This window comes from Pongo pygmaeus, chromosome 9 (genome assembly GCF_028885625.2).
Source record: "Pongo pygmaeus isolate AG05252 chromosome 9, NHGRI_mPonPyg2-v2.0_pri, whole genome shotgun sequence".
NCBI lineage: Eukaryota > Metazoa > Chordata > Mammalia > Primates > Hominidae > Pongo > Pongo pygmaeus.
This window is the reverse complement of record NC_072382.2, coordinates 17,027,869-17,051,472: the sequence shown is the minus strand read 5'-3', so window position 1 is coordinate 17,051,472 and position 23,604 is coordinate 17,027,869. Positions and strand designations below refer to the sequence as shown.

At 36.1% G+C, this 23,604-nt stretch overlaps 2 pseudogenes; both read right to left on the bottom strand.

The window, feature by feature from the left end:
* Positions 1-12,668: 12,668 nt before the first annotated feature.
* Positions 12,669-13,403, bottom strand: LOC129008587 (olfactory receptor 5B3-like; annotated as a pseudogene).
* Positions 13,404-17,627: 4,224 nt separating this feature from the next.
* On the bottom strand, positions 17,628-23,237 carry LOC129008586 (olfactory receptor 5B2-like; annotated as a pseudogene).
* Between the last annotated feature and the right edge of the window lie 367 nt (positions 23,238-23,604).

Here is a 23,604-nt window from a genome sequence, read left to right as displayed (position 1 = left end):
TTTCAAAGTTTTTTACTTCTTTGCCTTTGGTTTGAATATTCTCCCATAGCTCGGAGTAATTTGATCGTCTGAAGCCTTCTTCTCTCAGCTCGTCAAAGTCATTCTCCGTCCAGCTTTGTTCCGTTGCTGGTGAGGAACTGCGTTCCTTTGGAGGAGGAGAGGTGATCTGCTTTTTAGAGTTTCCAGTTTTTCTGCTCTGTTTTTTCCCCATCTTTGTGGTTTTATCTACTTTTGGTCTTTGATGATAGTGATGTACAGATGGGTTTTTGCAGTGGATGTCCTTTCTGTTTGTTAGTTTTCCTTCTAACAGACAGGACCCTCAGCTGCAGGTCTGTTGGAGTACCCGGCCGTGTGAGGTGTCAGTCTGCCCCTGCTGGGGGGTGCCTCCCAGTTAGGCTGCTCAGGGGTCAGGGGTCAGTGACCCACTTGAAGAGGCAGTCTGCCCATTCTCAGATCTCCAACTGCGTGCTGGGAGAACCACTGCTTTCTTCAAAGCTGTCAGACAGGGACATTTAAGTCTGTAGAGTTTACTGCTGTCTTTTAGTTTGTCTGTGCCCTGCCCCCAGAGGTGGAGCCTACAGAGCCAGGCAGGCCTCCTTGAGCTGTGGTGGGCTCCACCCAGTTCTAGCTTCCAGGCTGCTTTGTTTACCTAAGCAAGCCTGGGCAATGGGGGCGCCCCTCCCCCAGCCTCACTGCCACCTTGCAGTTTGATCTCAGACTGCTGTGCTAGCAATCAGCGAGACTCCGTGGGCATAGGACCCTCTGAGCCAGGTGCAGGATATAATCTCCTGGTGCACCATTTTTTAAGCCCATCGGAAAAGTGCAGTATTCGGATGGGAGTGACCCGATTTTCCAGGTGCCTTCTGTCACCCCTTTCTTTGACCAGGAAAGGGAACTCCCTGACCCCTTGCGCTTCCCAAGTGAGGCAATGCCTTGCCCTTCTTCGGCTCACGTGCACCCACTGACCTGCGCCCACTGTCTGGCACTCCCTAGTGAGATGAACATGGTATCTCAGATGGAAATGCAGAAATCACCCATCTTCTGCGTTGCTCACGCTGGGAGTTGTAGACCGGAGCTGTTACTATTCGGCCATCTTGGCTCCTCCCCTGATTTCTAGTTTCATACCATTGTGGTTGGAAAGAACCCGCTATAATTTCAACCTTCTTACATTTATTAATACTTTTTTATAACCTAAGATATGATCTACTCCTGGAGAATGTTCTGTATGTGCTTGAGAATAATGTGTATTCTGCTACTGTTGGATGAAATGTTGTTTGTATTGTTAGCTCCATTTGGTTGAAAATGTAGTTCAAGTCCAATGTTTTGCTTTACTGATTTTTTGTCTGAATAATTTGTTTATTGTTGAAAGAGGGATAATGAAGCCCCCCACTGTAGACTATCTCTTTCTTCATATCTATTAATATTTGCTTTATATATTTAGGTACTCCAATGTAGGGTGTTTGTATATGTATATTTACAAATGTTTTATCCTCTTGATGGACTTTTTGTCATTATATAATGACATTTTTGTCTCTTTTTATAGTTTTTTAACTTAAAATTTATTTTATATGATATATACACATATATATGTGTGTATATATATATATATACAGATATATAGCTATTCCTGCTTTCTTTTCATTTCCATTTCCATAGAAAATCTTTTTCCATCTCTTTACTTTCAATCTATGTGTGTCCTTAAAGGCAAAGTGATTCTCTTGAGTCTCTTGTCAGCAGAATTTAACAGTATCTCTTAAAAAATCCTTCCAGCTACTCTATGTCTTTTGACTGGAGAATTTAGTCCATTTACATTCAAGGTAATTAATAGGTAAGAACTTTTACTGACACTTTAATAATTTTTTTGGTTGTTTTGTAAATCCTTTCTTTCTTCTCTCTTGCTATTTTCCTTTGGGATTAGATGATTTTCTATAGCAGTATGCTTCAATTTCTGATTTTCTATCTTTTGTTTATATTCCACTGTTGTCTTTCTTATGGTTATTATGAGGCTTACATACAACATCATATAACAGTCTGTTTTAAACTGATAATAGCTTCCATCACATAGAACTCTAGATTTTTATTTTTGTCTACCCTCCATATTTGATGTCACAATTCATATATTGTGTATCCATTAACATATTAATATTCTTTAATTCTAGTTATTCTTAATACTTTTGTGTTTTAACTTTTATACTAGAATTAAAATTGATTAACACACTGCCACTACAGTATTACAGTATTCTGTATTTATCTATGGACTTACCTTTATTTTATACTTTCATATGCTTTCATGTTGCTTTTAGTATCTTTCTTTTCTTTTCTTTTTTTTTTTTTCCTTTGAGATGCAGTCTCCCTCTCTCACACCCAGGCTGGAGTGCAATGGCATGATCTCAGCTCCCTGCAACCTCCGCTTCCCAGGTTCAAGCGATTCTCCTGCCTCAGCCTCCCGAGTAGCTGGGATTACAGTTGCCTGCCACCACACCCAGCTAATTTTTTTGTATTTTTAGTACAGACAGGGTTTCACCATGTTGGCCAGGCTGGTATTGAATTCCCGACCTAGATGATCCACCTGCCTTGGCCTCCCAAATCACTGGGATTACAGGGGTGAGCCACCATGCCCCGCCATGTCTTTTCATTTTAATTTGAAGTACCTCCCTTAGCATTTCTTGTAAGGCTGGTCTTGTGATGATGAGCTCTCTCAGCTTTTGCATTCTGGAAAGGTCTTTAGCTGTTCTTCATTTTTGAAAGACAGTTTTTCAAGTATCATATTCTTAATTGGTAGTTTCTATTTCTTTTAGCACTTTGGAGATATTATCTCCTTCCTCTGACCTGCAACATTTCTTTTGAAAAATCCATTGGTAGTCTAATGGAGGCTCACTTATACTTCACTAATTACTTGTGTCTTGCTGCTTTCAAAATTCTCTCTTTGTCCTTGGCTTTTGACAATTTGATTATAATGTGTCTTTGGATAATCCTATTTGTGGTCCTTTGGGCTTCATAAATGTGGATATTCATTTTCTTCCCCAGATTTGGGAATTCAGGGTCATAATATATTTAAATAAGTCTTTTGCTCTTTTCTCTATCTGTTGACTCCTTCAAACTCCTATAACATATATATCGTTTCAATTGATTTTGCATCCTAAGTCCCTTAGGCTTCCTTCACTTTTTTACTCCTTGTTTTTTTCTCTGACTGTATAATTTCAAGTGAGTTGTCTATAGGTTTACTGATTCTTTCTTCTGCTTGATGAAGTCTTCTGTTTAACCCCTCTAATAAGTTTTTCAGTTCAGTTATTTTTTTTTCTTCAGGTTCAGAATTTCTTTTTATCATTACTTTTTGTTATATTCTTATTTTGTTTCTGTATCATTTCACTGATTTTCTTTTATCATCTATGTTCTCTTATAATTCACTTAGCTCCTCTAAGATCATTATTTTTAATTCTTTGACAAGAAAGATATAGATCTCCATTACATTAGGGTCAGTATTGTGTAAACAGGGCTAAGCACCCTTGTTGGGGTCCTTCAAGGATCACTTCTACACAGATCAAAAGCACTCAGAGAGACATAAAAACTTAAAATTTTATTATACTCACAGGTCTTAAAGAAGAGGCACAGTATTATCAGAGGGTCACATTATTCACCAAAAGCTGTGGGATGAGCTTGGTTGTGAGGAAAACAGACAGAGGAGATGACTCATGGGTGAGCATTTTTACTGCGGGTAGTCATAGGTGGTGCAGCCATAGCATGAAGGAAATATTTTTGTTGGTTAATTTAAATGTAACTAGGTCAAAACAGGGAAAGGAAGGCATAAAATGGAAAGGTCATCATATGACTTATTGCCTGGTCACATATGTCGAGAGGTGAGTGCTTGGTAGTGGACAATGACTAGGTAAAAGTTTAAAACAAGCAGAGAGAATGCAGCTACTTTAGAGCCACTGAGGCAACAAAGAATAGCCTTATATGACATTTCATGACTGGACATGTATTTCTTTCCTTTGATCGTGTCATGGTTTCCTGATTCTTTGTGTTTCTTGTAGCTTTGCCTTGGTGTCTGCATTTGAATAAAAAGCCCCCTTTCCCAGTCTTTACAAACTGGCTTTGGCAGCATGCTGAAAGACTAGAAGATTGAATATATGCCCCACTTTCTTCTCCCTCCAAGAGAAAATTTTAGACTGAGGCAATCTCTCAGTTGGTGCTGAGCTGTGACAACTTGAGAAAAGAGCTGATACGGTAAAGTGAAATTGCTCTTTTTACACGTTTCAATGTGACTGTTCTTGGTTTTGTACTTGTCTTGGGGTACTGCGACTATTTAACTAGATTCTGCACTTCCCATAAAGTTATTTTGATACACACATCATTGCTAAATTGGTGTTTCTGTGGAAGACAAAGTTGGGCCTTTCTACTCTGCCATCTTGCTGGCATCTCTACATCCTGACTTAAATTCTTTTTTGTATTTTCTATCTCTTTGCTCTCTGAACTGTATTTTGATTATTTTAAAATTCTTCTATATTTCTCAATTTAACTTTGTCTAGTTTAATATTTATCCCCTCAATCAAAAATTGTATAAAATTGTTGTGAATGCATATTTTTTGTGTTATCTTATTGGTTTTCTTTTCATATTTCACATTGCTATTTTTGTTCCATTTGTTTCCAACTCTTAAATGAGATTAGAATCCATCTAAAGTGCACAATCTTAACCATCTTTCCAAAATTCTGTGTCACATTAATTAACTTTTCTGTGTATTACTTTCCTCATCTGTACAATTGAAAAAATAATATTTTTCTCCCTTTATAATAGATGAATAAAATAAAATAGATTATATAGAATACTTAGTGTAATGCAATGGCATGATCTCATTCTCCTCCTAGATAGCTTTGCACATATGCAAAGCTTTAGAACTTGTGATCACTTTATAATAAATATGTTCTACCATGTGCTCAGAATTAAAATATAAAGTTTTCCCAGCTCTAACACAGAAGGCATAGCTTGAATCTCTTTGACCTAATTCACTTAATGAGAACTGAATTCTGACTTTATAACAGTTTCTGTGTTAATCATTGTTATTAAAAAGTGAATAACATGATTACTTATTATGGGGATAGAGCCAATAAGCTCTGTAAATAAGCACCCAAATAATAATAAGTGATATAATTAATATCTCTATAATGTGTTATGAAATCACCATGAAAATGTTCAGAATGTGCCAGAGCACCCTACATGAATTTTCTTTCTTCTGTGAGTTGCCACACTGCGATAAAACATATAAAATGTTCATCTAATTAAGGTTATTTTTGAAAAATAATTAATTTCTGTATTCCACTAAAATACCAAGAAGCCAATGCACTCCCCACTCTCTTATATACACTTCTAGGTATAAAGCAGCAAGAAATGACTCTTTTTTATCTAGAAATTCAGATATGCAGGCATGTGGATAAAATTGTACCGCAAAACACAAGATCAATTATAATCCTAGCTCTGTTCATAAAGAGGTGGGTATAGATTTGCCATGGCCATATCTTCTTAATTCACAAAATGAGATACCTTCTACCCCTCCTCATAAGCTATGCTCCTACTCTCATGTGGCAATAAAAATGACAGTAGTTTGATAGCATAAAAGATATTAATATTAATATTTTTAAATCAGGCAATCTGAGCCATTACTTTTCATGGTATACTTAATCTCTTATTGGTTAGTGTTCCACAATTTCTATTATGGTAATATTTTATAATTACTCTCCCTTTATTAATTTTTAGAACCTTTTTGACACATTGTTTTCTTGGTTTCATTTAGTTCTTTGTTCAAGACTTCCTTTAGCTCTATGAACATATTTAAGATATTTGTCTTAAAAATTGCAAAAAGTACAAAACACCAGTTAAAAATAAAACATCTAAATGAGTATAAAGATATATTATATTCATAGATTAACACACTTCAAGATGACTATTTTCCAGACTTTATATGATCTCATCTGAAACTCAAGTGAGCTTTTTTTTGGGTAAATACTGACAAACTGGTTATAACTTTTTGCATAACAGCAAACCTAGCCGAATAGACAAAATAATTATAAAAGAACAAAGCTGCAGCATGTACATGACTTGGTCTCATGTCTTACCTTTATAATAGAAGTCAATACCATATGGTATTGAGCAAAAGATAGACACATAAATCAATGGAATTGATTACAGGATACAGAAATTGATCCACAGGTAGATAATAAATTTTATGAAAGATGGAAAGACAGGCCAATGGAGAAAATATGCTGTGTTTTGAGCATTTGTTCCTCCAGAACCCAGGTTGAAATTTAATTGCCATTGTGATGGTATTGGAAGTTGGTATCTTTCAGAGATATTTAAGTCATGAAGGCTGTACCCTATCAATAGACTAATGTTATTATCACTGGAATGGGTTCATTATTGCAGGGGTAAGCTTCCCCCCTCTTGCTCTCTCTTGCTCTCTCTTTGCTTTCCCATCATGAAATGATGCAGCAAGAAACCCCTCGTCAAATGCCAGCCCCTTGGATCTTGGAGTTCCTAGCCTCTAGAACAGTGAACCAATAAATTTCTGTTCATTATAATTAATTATCCAGTCTGTGCTATTTGATTATAGCAGCCAGCACAAATGAACAAAGACAAAATATATTTTCTCAACAAACTGTGCCACAATTGTTTGTCCATATGCCAAAAAGGAACTAAATGTAAAGTGTAAACTGGAACTGTATGTTCCCATAAACCTTTTTAAAGGTGTTTGTAAAAATCTTTATTGAGAATAATAATTGCTTAACCTTTAAGCAGATGATGATGAAGTAATTAAATTGTATTACATAATTTCAATTGTATTACATAATTGTATTACATAAATTATATGACATAATTTCATCGAAGGTAGATTAGAAAAAAAAAGTTGATCTAAGTAACATTGGAAAACAGTGCATTGACTGAAAACTTTGTCTAAAAGTAAAAGGAATTATACATAAATATGGTTCTGTTGTTGCTAAAGTTGCTTCTCATTATGATGAACAATTAAGGAACTGCCTTACTTGTGTATTGGAGTCAAAAAATAAGTCTATAAATAGGGGTTGTGGAGAGCTAAGTTTCTAACTGTCAGAAAGGGAAGTCATAGATAAGAAAGGGTGAAGATTAAATGAACTGGATTGGAGTTAGAAATATTGATAGGAAGCCATGTTTAGCTTAATAGCAATAGGATATAGATATAAACACACATATACTTTCTAGATATAAAAATAAGTGTAGTTGTGTGCATATATTAATATGTATTTATTCTATATATACTAGCTGTATCTCTAAGAGGGCCTAGAAGAAGTTAAACTCCAAGAGCTGCAGACACACCCTGCAGTGTGTTGTTGATTGAGCCAATAAACAAATGAAAGGAAGAGATAAATTTTGCTACAAAAGAACTAGATGCAGCTTAGTTTCACAACACCTGGAGTGTGAGCTGGACTTAGTGACTTCTTTCTAAAGAATATAGTATAGAAAAGTTTTGAAAACTAATCTACAACAGAGAAACTTAGTAAATTTTTTCTAGCATGTATGATCATGTTAACATTAGTGATTAACTCATGTTGATAGAATATACTCTTGATGTGATGGCATGAGAATACCATTTTATCTCAGAGGTATTTCTCCCCAAAACCCATTACCCCCAGGCAAATCATTCAAAAAAAATCTTCAGAAAATTTCAAATGGTAAACATTTTGTGAAATTCCTGGCTAGAAATCCTTAAAATTGTCATGATTATCAAAAACAGAGAAAGAACGAGAACTTGTCACAGAGAATTAGAGATTAAAGAGACATAACAAGTAAATGTAAGAAGAGCAAAAGCGTATTAGTGGAAAACTAATGAAATCTGAATAAAGCCTGAAATTTAAAATATAACATTGTAGTAATCTTGGTTTCTTAGTTTTGACAAATACCGTAATATGAGATTATAACGTAGGGGAAAACAGAGGAGGGTTTATATTCAATTCTCATGCGGCTGTGATGAATTATCACAAATTTAGAAACTTAAAATAACATATTTATTTCACAGCTCTGAACTTCAGAAGTTCAAAAGCAGTTTCACTAGACCAAATTAATTGTTGGCAGTGATATGTTCACACAGGATGGTCTAAGGGACAATCCATTTATTGCCTCTTCCATAAGACAGAAATAAATATCTGTGTCGTACTACACTGCCCCACAAACACCAGCATCTTAGCACATACAAGTGCAATCTTACAAACACTGAGATGTTCAAGCATCTAATTTTACAGAGACAAAAAAGAAGATACAGGTGCACACTCCTGGGAGTAGTTTTTATATAGTATAGAGCTCCCTGAGGATCAAAAGGAAAAGCATAAAAAATCGTGCATTATATTAGCATACTGAATTTATGTTATCTTTTTCACTGATAGAAATTTTCATGTTTATATTTTATCTGTACTTTTAAAAACATTTCAGTTAATTGTGTGATGTGCATGTATGAAGTAATTTTGCAAATATAATCATACATTATACTTTTATATAATCAGATTGAATTTCTTTTTGTCATTTACTAAATAACATTTATTTGATGTGTGACTTGCCACTTAATGACATATTATTTCAAACTAAAAATTATGAGATGATTCATTTAGTGATGAGATTCCCAGGAAATCATTGGGTCCAAAAGTGGGGCATGCAAGCACTGAGAATGTAGATTTAAAAATTTCAGCAAAGCAGAAAATAAGCTGTACTTGTTGAAATATGCTACATGCCTCTGAAGAAAGTTTATATTATGGCTCAAATATTCAATATATTGATACAATTGGGCTCAGCTTAATTATTTTAATCATTCACTTAACAAATAATTAGAGAGAATCTACAATGAAACAGATATCTATTTAGGTACTGAGCAGGATCATGCAAACAAAACAAAAGTCACTGCTCATAAGAAGTTTAAGTTCTAATTGGGGATGATAAATGAAAAGTGATCAAATAAACATACAGTAGGGAGTGTTAAGGACTATGAAGAATAATGCAGGGTGACAGGATAGTACACATGGTGAGGGGAGAGGGACTTACATAAAGGGAAGGCTTCCATGATTTGTTAACATTTATTTGAGCAAAGGCCTGAGTGGAGGAAGAAAAATTTCGATACAGAGGGAACAGCAAGTGCAAATGTCCTGAGGCAGGAGCATGTTTGGAGATGTGAAGAAATATCAAGGAGAGTAATGTGAATGGATAGAGACAAAACACTGGAGAAGTGACAAGAGATGATGTATCTCAACTAGATTAAAAATTAATGAGTAACATTAACTATTTCAAAGCCCTTGCAGACAGAAAATATGTAGAAAATTATTATCTCAGGCCATAAATGGAGTGAATGTTGGTAGTCATGTATGGAAAATTTAAAATGCCTATATTTTCCCTTAATTTTTATTATCCTCTGGCTATTTTATCCTTTTGAAAAGTGTAACATATCATCTATGATTTCTTTGAGCAGTGCTTTGTAGTTCTCCCTGTAGAGATCTTTCACTTCCTTGGTTAGATATATTACTAGGTATCTTTTGTTTTTGTTATTGTAAATGGGATGTATTCTTGATTTGGCTCTCAGCTTGAACATTATTAGTGTATAGAAATACTACTGATTTTTGTTGATTGATTTTTCTATCCAGAAACTTTACTGAAGTCATTAATCAGTTGCAGGACCTTTTGGTGGAATCTTTAGAGTTTCATAGCTATAGAATCATATCAACTTGGAAAAAAGACAGTTTACTGACTTCTTGTTCTATTTGGATGTCTTTTATTTCTTTCTCTTGCCTGATTGCTCTGGCTAGAACTTCCAATACTATGTTGAGTAAGAGTGGTAACAGTGGGCATCCTTTCCTTGTTCTAGTTATCAAGGGGAATGCTTCATGTTTTTGCTTGTTCAGTATAATGTTGACTCTGGGTATGTCATAGATAGCTTTCATTATTTTCAGGTATATTCATTCAATGCCTAGTTTGTTCAGAATTTTTATCATGAAGGGATGTTGGATTTTATAAAAATCTTTTTTGCTATCTATTAAATTAATCATATGGTTTCTGTTTTTAATTCTGCTTTTGTGGTGAATCACATTTATTGACTTGCATATATTGAAACAACCTTGCATTCCAGGAGTAAAGCCTACTTGATTATGGTGAATTGGTTTTTTGATGAACTGTTGGATTCAGTTTGATAGTATTTTGTTGAGGATTTTTGTGTCCATGTTCATCAGGGAAACAAGTGGAAAAAAAAATCCATGCTCATGGATTAGAAGAATCAATATTGTCAAAATGGCCATATTGCCCAAAGCAATCTGCAGATTCAATGCTATTCCTATCAAACTACCAACATCATTTTTCACAGAACTAGAAAAAACTATTCTTAAATACATTGGAGCCAAAAAAGAGCTTGAATAGTGAAAGCAATCCAAAACAAAAACAACAAAGCCAGAGATATCATATTTCCCAACTTTAAACTATACTATAAGGCTACAATAACCAAAACAGCATGGTACAGAAACAGACACATAGTCCAGTGGAACACAATAGGAAATCCAGAAAGAAAGCTACTCACCTACAGCCATCTTATCTTCAACAAAATCAACAAAAATAAGCAATGAAGAAAGGACTCCATATTCAATAAATGGTGCTGGGATACCTGGCTAGCCATATGCAGAAGAATGAAACTGGAAGAATGAAATTGGACCCCTAATTTTACTGTATGCAAAATTTAACTAAAAATGGATTAAAGACTTAAATGTAAGACCTCAAACTATAAGAATCCTGGAAGAAAACATCATTCTGGGCATTGGCCTTGGAAAAGAATTTATGAATAAGGCCTCAAAAACAATTGCAACAAAACCAAAATTTGGCAAGTGAGACCTAATTAAACCAAGGAACCTTTGTACAGCAAAAGAGACTATCAAACTAAAGAGATTTTACAGAGCAAAAGAAACTATCAATAGAGTAAACAGATAATCTACAGAATAGAGGGAAATATTTGCTACTTATGCATCTGACAGAGGTTGAATATCCAGAATGTATAAGCAACTCAAACAATTAAACAAGTAAAACATAAATAATCCCATTTAAAAATGAGGAAAAGACACTTTTCAAAAGAAGACATACAAACTACCAACAAATATGAAAAAATGCTTAACATCACTAATCATCAGAGAAATGCAGATCAAAACCACAATGAGATACTTTCTCACATCAGGCAGAATGGCTATTAATAAGAAATCAAAAAAGAACAGATGTTGGTGAGGTTGTGGAGCAAAGGCGACACTTATACATTGTTGGTGAGAATGTAAATTAGTGCAGCCACCATGGAAAGCAGTTTGGAAATTTTTCAAACAACTTAAAACAGAGCTATCATTCAACCCAGCAGTCCCATTACTGGGTATATATCCAAAAGAAAGCAAATTGTTCTACCAATAAGACACATATACTCATATGTTCATTGCAGCACTATTCACAATAACAAAGAGATGGAATCAACCAAGGTGCCCATCAATGGTGACTGGATGAAGAAAATGTGGTACATAAACACCATAAAATACTACACAGCCATAACAAATAGTGAAATCGTACCCTTTGCAGCAACATGGATGCAGCTGGAGGCCACTATCTTAAGCACATTAATGCAGGAATATACAACCAAATAGCACACATTCTCACTTACAAGTGGGAGCTGAACAATGGGTACTCATGGACATAAAGATGGCAACAATAGACACTGAAGACTACTAGAGGAAGGGACACAAGGGCTGACAAACTAACTATTGGGTACTATGCTCAGTATCTGAGTGACAGGATCTTCTGTACTCCAAACCTCAACATCACAAAATATACCCATTTAACAAACTTGCACATGTACTCCCTGAATCTTAAATAAAAGTTAAAAAAAAAGAAAAAATACAACTTTTTGTCTTTTATATAAAGAAAATGTAATATAAAAATGTATGTTCTACAAAATGATTTAAAGATAGAAATATTAATCATTTAAAGTGCTTTAGCTATGTATCTCTCAATAAAATATGCTAACAATATGAGCCAATAGTTTCATTTAAAGCCATAGCACTTTTTTTCTCAAACAATAATGCTTAGAATATTCAACTTAAGAAAAAAGTAACAGTAGTCAAAAATTTATATTTGAATACCCCAATTAACTAAATTATTTTTCTTAAAACCCTAGCCACATTCCCTTTACCTCTGGCTAATTTTTCACTCCCATGTGCATGTGCTCATAGGAGTCACATGTATGCGTTTCTGTTCATGGGCTTGTTTGTCACCAGTTTTTACATGTATGTTACTTGTGTCATATGATAGAGAAAATGCACATAAAGAGTGAATAAATTAAGTCTTCCTAATGCATTTTTTGAATTACACCACTTTATGATTTCCTTACGCCATTTTTATTCAGGTATTACATTTCTAATCATTATATTTCCCTTTTCTAGACAACAGACTTTTGAAGAGGTAAGGATATAATTTCTAGAAATTAACTGGAGTGTGGGCCTTAAAATGTCATGAGGTGCCTGGAGAATTTCAGAAAGGAATGAAACTAGGTATTCTGCATCCTGAAATGTTAAACTCACAATCCTAGAGACAATTTTACATTGTCAACAATTTTCTTGAATGTACTCTTCACCTTGTTCTTCAGTCTTTAGACCACATGGTTCACCATGGGGAAGACAATAGTATAAAACACAGCTGCAATTTTGTCTGTGTCAATGGAATGACTGGAGCTGGGCTGTATATGCATGAAGATAATAGTCCCATAGAAGATGGCAACCACAGCGAGGTGGGAGGCACAAGTGGCCAAAGCCTTCTGGTATCCTGCAGTTGAGTGCATCTTTAGGATGGTGATAAATATCAATAAGTAGGATATCAAGATAACTAGAAGGGCAAAGAGGATATTGAAGCTGGTTCATAAACAAGAACCACTCCATTCACATGCCTATCAGAGCAAGACAGAGCCATGACTGCTGGAACCTCACAGAAAAAGTGATGGACTTCATTGGACATAGAGAAAGAGACTGAATGTTTCCCCAGTGTGAATGCAGGCATTCAGGAAACCACCGACGTATCAATGTATGGCCAGGCATGTGCACACACTTGTCATCTTGGTGGTGGTGTAATGCAGGGGTTTGCACACTGCTGCATAGTGGTCAGAGGCCATTAAGGCCAACAGTAAATTTACCACACTGGCAAAGGAATCAGAAAAGAATGTCTGAGTAGCCCACACAGTATAGGAAATGATTTTGTCTTCTCTAAAGAGCCCAATCATGACCTTTGGAGTGACAACTGAAAAGTAAAAAAAGTCTACCAGAGACAGATTACTGAAGAAGAAGTACATTGGATTGTGTAGTCGAGAGTACCAGAGAATCGAAATGATCATCCCCAAGTTTCCAACTACATTGATGAGATAGATGAGAACAAACATGACAAAGAAGGGGACCTGCAGTTCTGGGACATTGCTTAGTCCTAGGAAGATGAACTATGACACCTCTGTACTGTTCTACATCAGTGTTATTTGGAATCAGGAGACACCCTATATGAATGAGAAATAAAGGAACAGAACATTAAAGGCAGTAGAGATAGCAGTGAAAATAAAATGTTTATGTACATTATGTACTATTTCATTATAGCAATAATATGTGTTTCATGATTTTCCATAATGAAAGCATGAACTTAACAACAAGATTTAGTGGATTAATTATCAATAGAGCCCTAGACTGTTGACTGAAGGATCCACACAGGTCAGTCTCCAGTTTTTAATTTTTATATATTTACAAACGGAGATTTGGAAAAATTTGTGAATTATCCAACATGATAATTCTGGAATTAATAAATCAGCCAGTTCAACTTTTCCTAGTCTAATAAATTCATAGACTTCTACATTGCCAATGTGCCCACAGCTAGATACTTTCACATCTATATTCCTTGATTCCTCTCAGTAAATTTATAAAATTGAGTAGTTGTTACTTTCATTTAGATTGTGAGGCACCAGAGGTTAAGTATTTTATTCATGTTTACAGAATTATTCATTGGCAGGCAAAGCTTTGACTCCAGACAGAATTGTTACCAAATTTGATTGACTAAATTACATTTAAATAAAACTGAATTTAACTCAATTTAGAATTATTCATTTTCACTACTATTTCAAACTCAGTGTTTGCGATTTCACAGTGAATTAACTGAAAGATACATGCATAGTAGATGTGGTGAGATAACTGGGGCAGTAGAAGAATGTGTAAACCGCAGAGGTGATGCTGAGGGACTGGAGGGCATAGCACTATGTATGGAGCTTGGGCTCTGGGAAGAGGTGCATGTCATTTCTACATGTATAACCTAGGAATCACTGGTCCTAACCTAACTACCTGAACAAGAATTTCTTCATCTACGTAAAGAAGGTGGTAATGAGGCCTACCCCAAGGTATTATTTGAAGAATTAAATGAGAGAGTGCATTAAAAAAAGTCAATGAGTAAAATGCTGATTGTTTAGCACAGCCTGATGAGTGCTAGTTGTGCTTCTATTATTGGAATGAAATGATGGCCTTTATGTGGTTTGAGAAGATAGGTGGCAACATATAGAGCTTCAAGTATGGATAATGCTCGAAGTCTTAACTATCCCACTTTATTTTGCTTTTTTCTCCCCACACACCAGGTTCATGAGATTTTATGTGACCCCCCAGTGATTTACACTTAGTTCATGCTCTGCCCATATGATTGGCTGCTCTGTTCATTCCATGTGAGCCATTCTATTGTTTAATATTTTTTTCTTGGAATCCACAATTTTCTTGAGTTGGAAATTTCTTTTTCTCATTACTGTCATCCTTATAGTTGAATCACATATATTGATGGCTGAAAGTTCATAGTTTGTGGATTACCTTTAGCCTGCAGTTGTGTTTTGGTGGAAAGTTTATGTTTAAAATGTTTTTATTTGAATCTGTTCTAGTGTATGAACAGTATTTTAAGTCTTTTTTATTTTAATTTAAAGCTTTTGGAAGCATTTCCATCCTTTGCTAAATTCTATTCCCTATTATTGTCCTCTTATTCCTTTACAACTTCAATGTACAACCCTAGCCCAGGAGGGTTTTATGTACAAGGCAATTGATAATTCGTGAAGTTATGTGCTATTGTACAATTCTACAGCTAGTGTAAGGAAGATTTTAAGATTCAAGATTTAAACCCAGTTTTATCATAATCAAAAGCCTGTTCTTTCAGCCACATCACTCTCAGCATGTTTAGATACGCTAATAATAATAAGGATGAGATTATGGGATTATAGGAAAAATGTTAAAAAGAAGTTCAGATATTGCTAATTCACTTAGGTTCTTTTGTAGTTCAAAGTAGGATCATTTCATTCTGTATTATTTATTTAATCTCCAATGAGAAGCCAATGGATAGTGAACAAATTGAAATTACTATCTATTCAATCAGAACATCACCTATATGATTTTTTGTTAATATTTTTAGAAAGCAGCCTTAGGATGTTTTATAAGTATCACCAAACTCTCTATTGATGGAATTTTAATATTTATACCCTAGCTTCACCTCAGTGTTTTAGAAAAAATGTTCAAAATCTATATTTCTGTGCTTAAATAACTCATAGTATGTTATATCTGCCCCACTATTTTTGCAGGAATTAAATTTTTTACTAAAAGTATACATTGAATATAGAAGCTTATCTCGTTCCTTGAAAACAAGGAACAGTCACTCCTGAATAGTGTGTTTGAAATCAGAAATTCTTCCATGAAATAATGTAAATATTGTTTGAGAAAGTCTCTTGCAGGTAGGTTCTTCAAGAGGTTCTAAGGACTCTTAGACCTAGAACCTCCTCTTCCAGAGGTTCTAAGGACTCTTAGAACCTCCTCTTCAAGAGGTTTTAAGGACTCTAAGGCAGGGAAAGATGGAGGAAAGACACTAATACACATTCAGGTCATGATTCTATCATTCCTTCTTTCTATGCCCTTAAGGAGTTATTTACATCCTCCTTATTTGTAAAATAAAGATTATAAAATTACATCTTCCATACAATACACATAATTATGTTTGTAAATAGCTAATAAAAGAAGTTCTCCAAAACAACATGCTAAGTGGTTATTATTTTTGTTGCTTAATGTAATTTTAATTTTGGGGCGTGTGTGTGTGTTTTTTTCCTAACTATGGTAGTAACCTCATAATAAATCTTCATGGCAGAAGAAGACCTGTTTGTACTAACACATATTAAGATTCAGACAAATAAATGATGACCAAGGAGGCCCATCACACAGCCTGGTCTCTGTAAAATAAAATTACCTGGAGTCATGTTGACTTTCAGAGGCTAATGCTAATGAACCAGCAGGGAATTATGGAGACATGGAACTCTCTGGTGATGTCCCTCATGAGGGCATCTATAGCTCCTCATCCACTTTCCCAGGGAAGAAGCAATTTAACTACCTGTGGGAATTAAGCAGGATGTTTTGACTGTTCACGCATATGTTTGTATTAGTTTCTTTTCCATTTTTAATTAATGTATATTTTACAAACATTAACATGTGTATACTTAAAGTACAGTTCTAAAAATTTGCTCATAACATGAATGGTTATATATTCATGTAACCATTAACATGATCACGCATAATAAATAACCTCAAGCTTCTTGGTTGTCAAACCATTCTCCCACCCACTGCACGCGGCAAACACAATCTTTTTGTGTACATAATTTTATTTTTGCAAGAATATACCTAACTAGAATCCTAGAATATGTCATCTTTGGTTCTGGCACCTTTCATTTAGCGTAACAGACATATTGGAGGTCTATCCATACTGTTACCTATAACAGTAGTAGTATATTTTTGTTAATTGACAAATTATAGATGCAAATTATAGAAGCAAATAACTTCTTCACATGTCAGCAGGAAAGAGAGAGCGAAGGGGTAAGAGCCCCTTATAAAATCATCAGGCCTCATGGGAACTCACTTACTATCATGAGAACATCATGGGGGAAACCACCTCCTGATCCAATCACTTCCCACCAGGTTTCTCCCTTGACACACAGGGATTATGGGGATTACAATTCGAGATGAGATTTGGGTGGGGACACAAAGCCAAACCATATCAAGTATATATATTTTTTTCTTCAATTTAAGTTCCTAGAACAGTGATTTGACTAAAGAAATAAATAATATTAGATAAATTTGTTCTAATATTCTAATACCTCAATTAATTATTTTAAATACTTTTTATTAAAAACTAGTCAGATCCCATTCACCTCTGACAAATTTCTCACATACATTTGCTTCTGTTCATGAGCTTGTTTGTGCCCCTGTTAGGCACATATGTTTTCATTGATGGGTGATAGACAAGGAAACAAATCAACTGCCATTAGAAAGGTTTTGACAAAAAGGACCCAAATGTTCTGATGCTTTTCCAGCACTATTTTCATTCATGTAATACATTCTGGACGTATTTTCTTTTTACTAGGCAGGTAAAAAGAAAGGTAAGGCTATCACCTTTTGAAGAAGTAAGGCTATCACAACAGGAATTTAAATGCATTGTGAAAATGCAATGTGATTAATCTCATGGGGAAGTTCTGAGAAGAATGAAACTGGGTTATTGTGTACCCTACCACATTAAATCACAGTTCTAGGAACAATTTTGCCTTCTCAACCACCTTTTTGAATGCATTCTTGACTTCTTTGCTCCTCAGGCTATAGAACACAAGGTTCAGCATGGGGATGAACACAGCATAGAACAAGGATGCCATTTCATCTGTGTCCATGGAATGGCTGGAGTTAGGCTGTAAGTGCATGAGTTAGGCTGTAAGTGTAGTCCCATAGAAGATGGAGACTGCAATGAGGTGAGAGGCACAGGTGGACAAAGCTTTTAAGTGTCCCTGAGCTAAGTGCATCTTCAAGATGGTGATGAATATGAACAGGTAGGTGGTCAAGATAACTAGAAGAGCCAAAAAGACATTGAAGCTTGACATAAATACCAGAATCTTCTTGCTAATGTGTTTACCAGAGCAAGACACAGCCATGACTGGTGGAACATCACAGAAAAGGTGATGGACGAGATTGGACTTACAGAAAGAGAGACTGAATATGTCTTCAATGCGGAGGGAGGCATTTAGAAAGCCACAGACATAGGAGCCTATGACCAGGTGAGCACATACACTGGCTATCATGGTGGTGGTGTAGTGTAGGGGTTTGCACACTGCTGTATAGTGGTCATAGGCCATTGATGTCAACAGCGATATTTTCCACCGTGGCCAAGGCTACAAAAAAGAACATCTGAGCAGCACAAGCATTGTAGGAGGAACTTAGCCTCCTACCCGCTAAGGAACCTAGCCATGACCCTTGGAGTGACAGTTGGTAAGTATCCAAGCAGAGACAGGTAACTGAGGAAAAAGGACATGGGAGTTGGAGACAAGAGTCCAGCAGGATCAACAGTATGATCTCCAGGTTCCTAATCAGAATGAGGAGGTTTATGAGGATGAACAAGACAAAGAGGGGTATCTGCAGTTCTGTGGCATTGGTTAGACCTACCAAGATGAAATCAGTAACCTTTGAGTTATTTTATATGTGAATTAAAAAATTCTCTATTGTAATAAGAAAAAAAGGAAGAGTTGGTAAACATAAAAGACATTGCACTTATAATGTAAAGAGTTTGTGTTCATGAGGATGCACACACACATACACATATATTCTGTTATTTCATCATTTCATTAAGGCCATAATTTTTTCTTCATGATTTTTTATTCTAAAGCATTAATTTGAGCAAAACAAAACATTTGGCGGATATATTATGTATGTGGTCACAGACTGTTGAAATGAAGTATCCTCACATCACATGCACAAGTTTCTACTTTTGTAAATGAACAAACAGAGGTGTAGTGGTGCAGAAAAAGGCTATGATTTCTTGAAGGTCACATATTTGCAACAAATGCATCTCCCAAATCACATCACCTGAGTGTATAAATAGTTAACATTTATAGCACTCATTCCAAGCATACACACACACACACACGCACACACATCACATTCTTAGTATGTTCAATCCTGTTAATACGCTGGTTAAAAGATTGAGTATTTTGTGCAAATTTACATGAGTATCAACTGAGAGAGCAAGGTTTGAATCTGGGCAGAGTGATTCTCAAGACCTATGCTCTTATCTGGAATTAAATTGAATTTATTTGAACTCAATTCACATTTACTTATTGTGTCTATTAGCCCATGCTTAGGGTGCCTAGTGAAGTAATATATGTAAATTAGGTGTGGTGGGATAATAGCGCAACAGTAGTAGAGACATATGCAACCAACAAAAGCAATTCTAATGAGAAGTTATGGCATTGAGTGTTAGAGTTTGGGCTCTCAAAAGAGGGGTATACATATTGAAGTAACAGTCCTACTATTTACTACTGGAAGACATTGACACTAACATACCTTCTTTGAACCTCATTTTATCTATCTGTAAGATGAAGCCGGTGGTGGGATCTAACAAAATAAATTATTATAAGAGTTAAATGAAATAATGCATAAAAACCAGTGAGCACGATGTGGGTGTTTTGAAGCTTCAATCTTCACTCACACAATCTTTTGAGTGCTTGCTATGATAATATCATTAGGATGTAATGATGATCTTCATTTTGGTTTGGGAAAGCTGGGTGTGATATGCAGGACTTTCAGGTGTGGGTGAGTAGGAAGCCTGGGGGTCCCACTGTTGTATTTACTTTTCCTCACACGGTAGGTTCATTCAGTCTTCTCTGCGTTTCTCATTGTCCGTCAGCCATGCCACCTAGGAGCCCAGGTATCTTCCACCTGTTTTTGCTTAACTTTCATTCCATTCCATATTTTGAAGTGTGTGCTTTCCCAAAACACATTTCTACTCTTTCTACTCGCATTCCTTAGATAAACTATAGATTTGAGGGGTTGAAAATTTATAGACTGGTGATTTTATTCTAGCTGGCAGATAAGTGCTCATGGTAAACTCCATGTTTTTTGTTTTTTTAAATTTGAATTTGGATTCTTCAACAGGACATCCATTCTCTATAATTAGTCTCCTCTGCCATCTTCATCCTAGCCACTGTGCAACTTCATTTGACATTCCTGGTCCCTGAAAGGATTTGTGTTTGCCAATTTCCAAATAGTATAGTATAACCTATAACTTTTTATAACACATGTACTATTCTATGAACACTTATAAGAGAATTATAGATTTAGGCCAGGCGTGGTGACTCACGCCTGTAATCCCAGCACTTTGGGAGGCCGAGGTGGGCAGATCACGAGGTCAGGGGATTGATACCATCCTGGCTAACACGGTGAAACCTCGTCTATACTAAAAACACAAAAAATTAGCCAGGAGTGGTGGCGGGTGCCTGTAGTCCCAGCTACTCGGGAGGCTGAGGAAGGAGAATGGCACGAACCCAGGAGGCAGAGCTTACAGTGAGCCGAGATTGCGCCACTGCACTCCAGCCTGGGCAACAGAGTGAGACTTCATTTCAAAAAAAAAAAAAAAAAGAGTATTATAGATTTAGATATTGATATATTTCACTTAATCTTCATAACAACATTATATATCAGTACTATTATGTATATTTTACAGATTAGGAAACAATTTGAGGAATTATACTACTTCCTAAAATTACATATGTACTGTGAAGTAGATTCAAGATTCAAATGTAGGTATGACGGATTTCTCAACCTGCACTTGGAACCGCCACATTGTTAGCTTTTCTAGACATAAAGAAAAGGGTGAGATTATGGTGTAAAGAAAACTAAAATGCAGTATAAATTTAAGGAATTTTGTGAGGACTCACTGGGAGTCTAAAGAATGGTTAATTCAAACTTCTGTTTTGATTTTCCTACAATGACAGATCGACAGCTAATAACTAGGTTGGAATGACCATTACTCAATCACAGCACCATCTATCTAATGTTTTTGCTCATTCTTTCAGACACATGGTGTGGTGTTTCATGAATATCTGTGTACTTTCTACTGAAATAAGTATTTTTGTCATTGAGACTCTAGTCCAACTATTTCAGAAAAATATTCATGACATCTTATTTTCAGCTGAAATAGATCATGGTAGATGCATCGTCCCTACTGTTTTACATGTAGTTCACATCTCACTAAAAATGTGTATGGAATATAGAAGCTTACCTTGCTCCTTGAGAAAAGGTGCTGGAAACCTTGAATTTTGATTAATTGACCTGAAACTGCCAGGGGAGATTGTACAAATTCTGTTAGAGATGCTTTCTCTTGAATACGTCAAAGAGTGTTCTTGGAATTGTCACCCTGTGTCAGCCTCAGTTTCCTCATTTGTGAAATAGACATATGATGATTATTATGATTATTATTAAGACTTATGCATGTCTCACAGAATTATGCAGAATTGTGCATTGGCTGTGAAAAGCAAATGAGGGAAGGTCTAAAAAACAACTCAGTAAAGGGTTTTCATATTAACTGAATTCAATATAATTTGTATCCTGGGATGTTTTCCCTGTCAATGGTTGCAGACTCAGAAAAATCTTTCCTTTGCAGGAAGACAAACATGTGTACTAACAACTATTCACATTCAGATAAGCAAATAAGTGATGAAGAGATCACTGCAAACAGCCTGTTCCTTTCAAAGTGAGGTCAAACAATATCATATTGGCATTTTAGGAGCCAATGAATAGGGCCCAGGGGAGGGTTTTAGACACATGAGAATCTCAGGGGAACAGCTTTCCTTATGGAAGCAACAGGTCCTTATTCCACTTATTCATAGAAGAAGCAATTAAATTACACATGAATACCTATCTTGTTTTTCTGAGCCAGCACATAGATGTATTTGCATTATTTGTTATATTTTTTTAAAAAATTAAGGTATAATTTATATGCAGAAAATATAGTATACTTTTTTTTGCGATCTGGGGCAAAAAAACATGATCACATAACCACTACCACAATCCAGATTGAAACAAAAAAACAGCAGTTGTATCATACTCCCAAATTCCTTTCTGATCTTTTATAGTCAAATCCTCTTGCCACTCCCAACTCCTGGCAACCATTGATTTTTGTCCTTGTAAACTGCCTTTTTAAAGAAATGCCACATAAATGGAATCTTATAGTATCTAGCCTTTGAGTTGGACTTTCACTTAGCAAAATACATAGATGAGATACATCCATTTTGTTGCATTATCAGTACTTTTTTTCCTTTTTCATTCTTGAGCAGCATTCCATTGTATGGACCTAACACAGATAGTAATGTATCTAGTTTTCATTGATTACAATAAAATCTGTTATAAACATCTGCATACAGGTTTTTCTGTGAACATCGTTTTGCATTTTGAGTGAGTATATGACTTATACATGGGGGCAGGTGTGAGGAGAGGGGCTGGTCAGGGTTCTATGCTTTTGGCTGTGTGCATGATGTGGGCTTCCTGGACCCCAGAATGGTGTTGAGACCAAGTCAGGAAAGGACCAAGAAGGTGGACCCCATCTCAAAATGCCTATTGGAGTTGACTTGAAGGGCAGTGAATCACATTTCAGTCATGGGGATGGCTTCCAGAACTTGTGCACTGACCTCAGATGGTGTATTGTCCAGTCCAGCCTCTCCTGTGCCCTGTAGCTGCTGCTGGAGGGGCTGTGTGTGCTGGTGGTAGAGGTGCACTACCATCCTCACTTGGGGGACAGTTCAGTGCCTTTAGCAAATGTCACTTCACCTGTCTTTGGTGAGGGCAGGGATGAAGTGGGGTGGGGGGATCTGAGCCAGACTCATTTTAGAACATGGTCATCAAACTGAGAACCAGAGAGGCTGAAGATAAATTCAGGAAGGTCCCTTATGCCTTCATGTCAATAATAGGCTGAGTAGGGATGTCTGGGAATGGCCTTCCCATTTCTTTTTTCCCAGGATGCACAACAGCTACATGCCCCAGGTAGGGAGTATAGTCACTCCCTTAATGTTTGAGGTGTTCTTTCTGTGGTTCAGCTGAGAAAGACCACAGGAGACAGTTTGTCCAGTGCCCTCAGTGCACATGAAGATGCCATTCTCATACACAGCACCCCCAGGGTTGATGGTCAGCAGAGGCATGCGGTAGTAGCACATGTTCTCATTGAGATTGAAATTTCCTCCCTGCACCAAGGTGCTGGCTGAGATGGTCTTTCTGCCTTCAGGGTCCCACACCACCACATCAGTATTGGCTCCAGAGATGATGAGGCCCTTGTGGGAATACAGACTGAGAACAAAACAGTTCTCATCCATCATCCTCCAACTGGGTTTGGAGCATAATCCTGAAATACATAGTCTTGAATGCCATAATGCCCAATGTGTAAAGCCCCAAAGATCAAAATCTCTAAACTGAAAGTGGGAAAACTGAATAGGAAATACTCATGTCAGTATATAGTGAATCATAGAAGAATTTCAGAAAGACCAGGGCCAAGTAGAGAATGAATGTGAACATATGCTCTGAGGAGAACTATGTCCCAAAAGAAAAAGAAAAAGAAAAGCAGCTATTCATTGTGATACAAGACTTCAAAATACAGCTAATGAAGATAAAAATTGGCTAGCTCTTACACACTGTCTTCCATGCAATTGTCCGTAATCTATCCCTGTGATACACTTTTTCATGTCA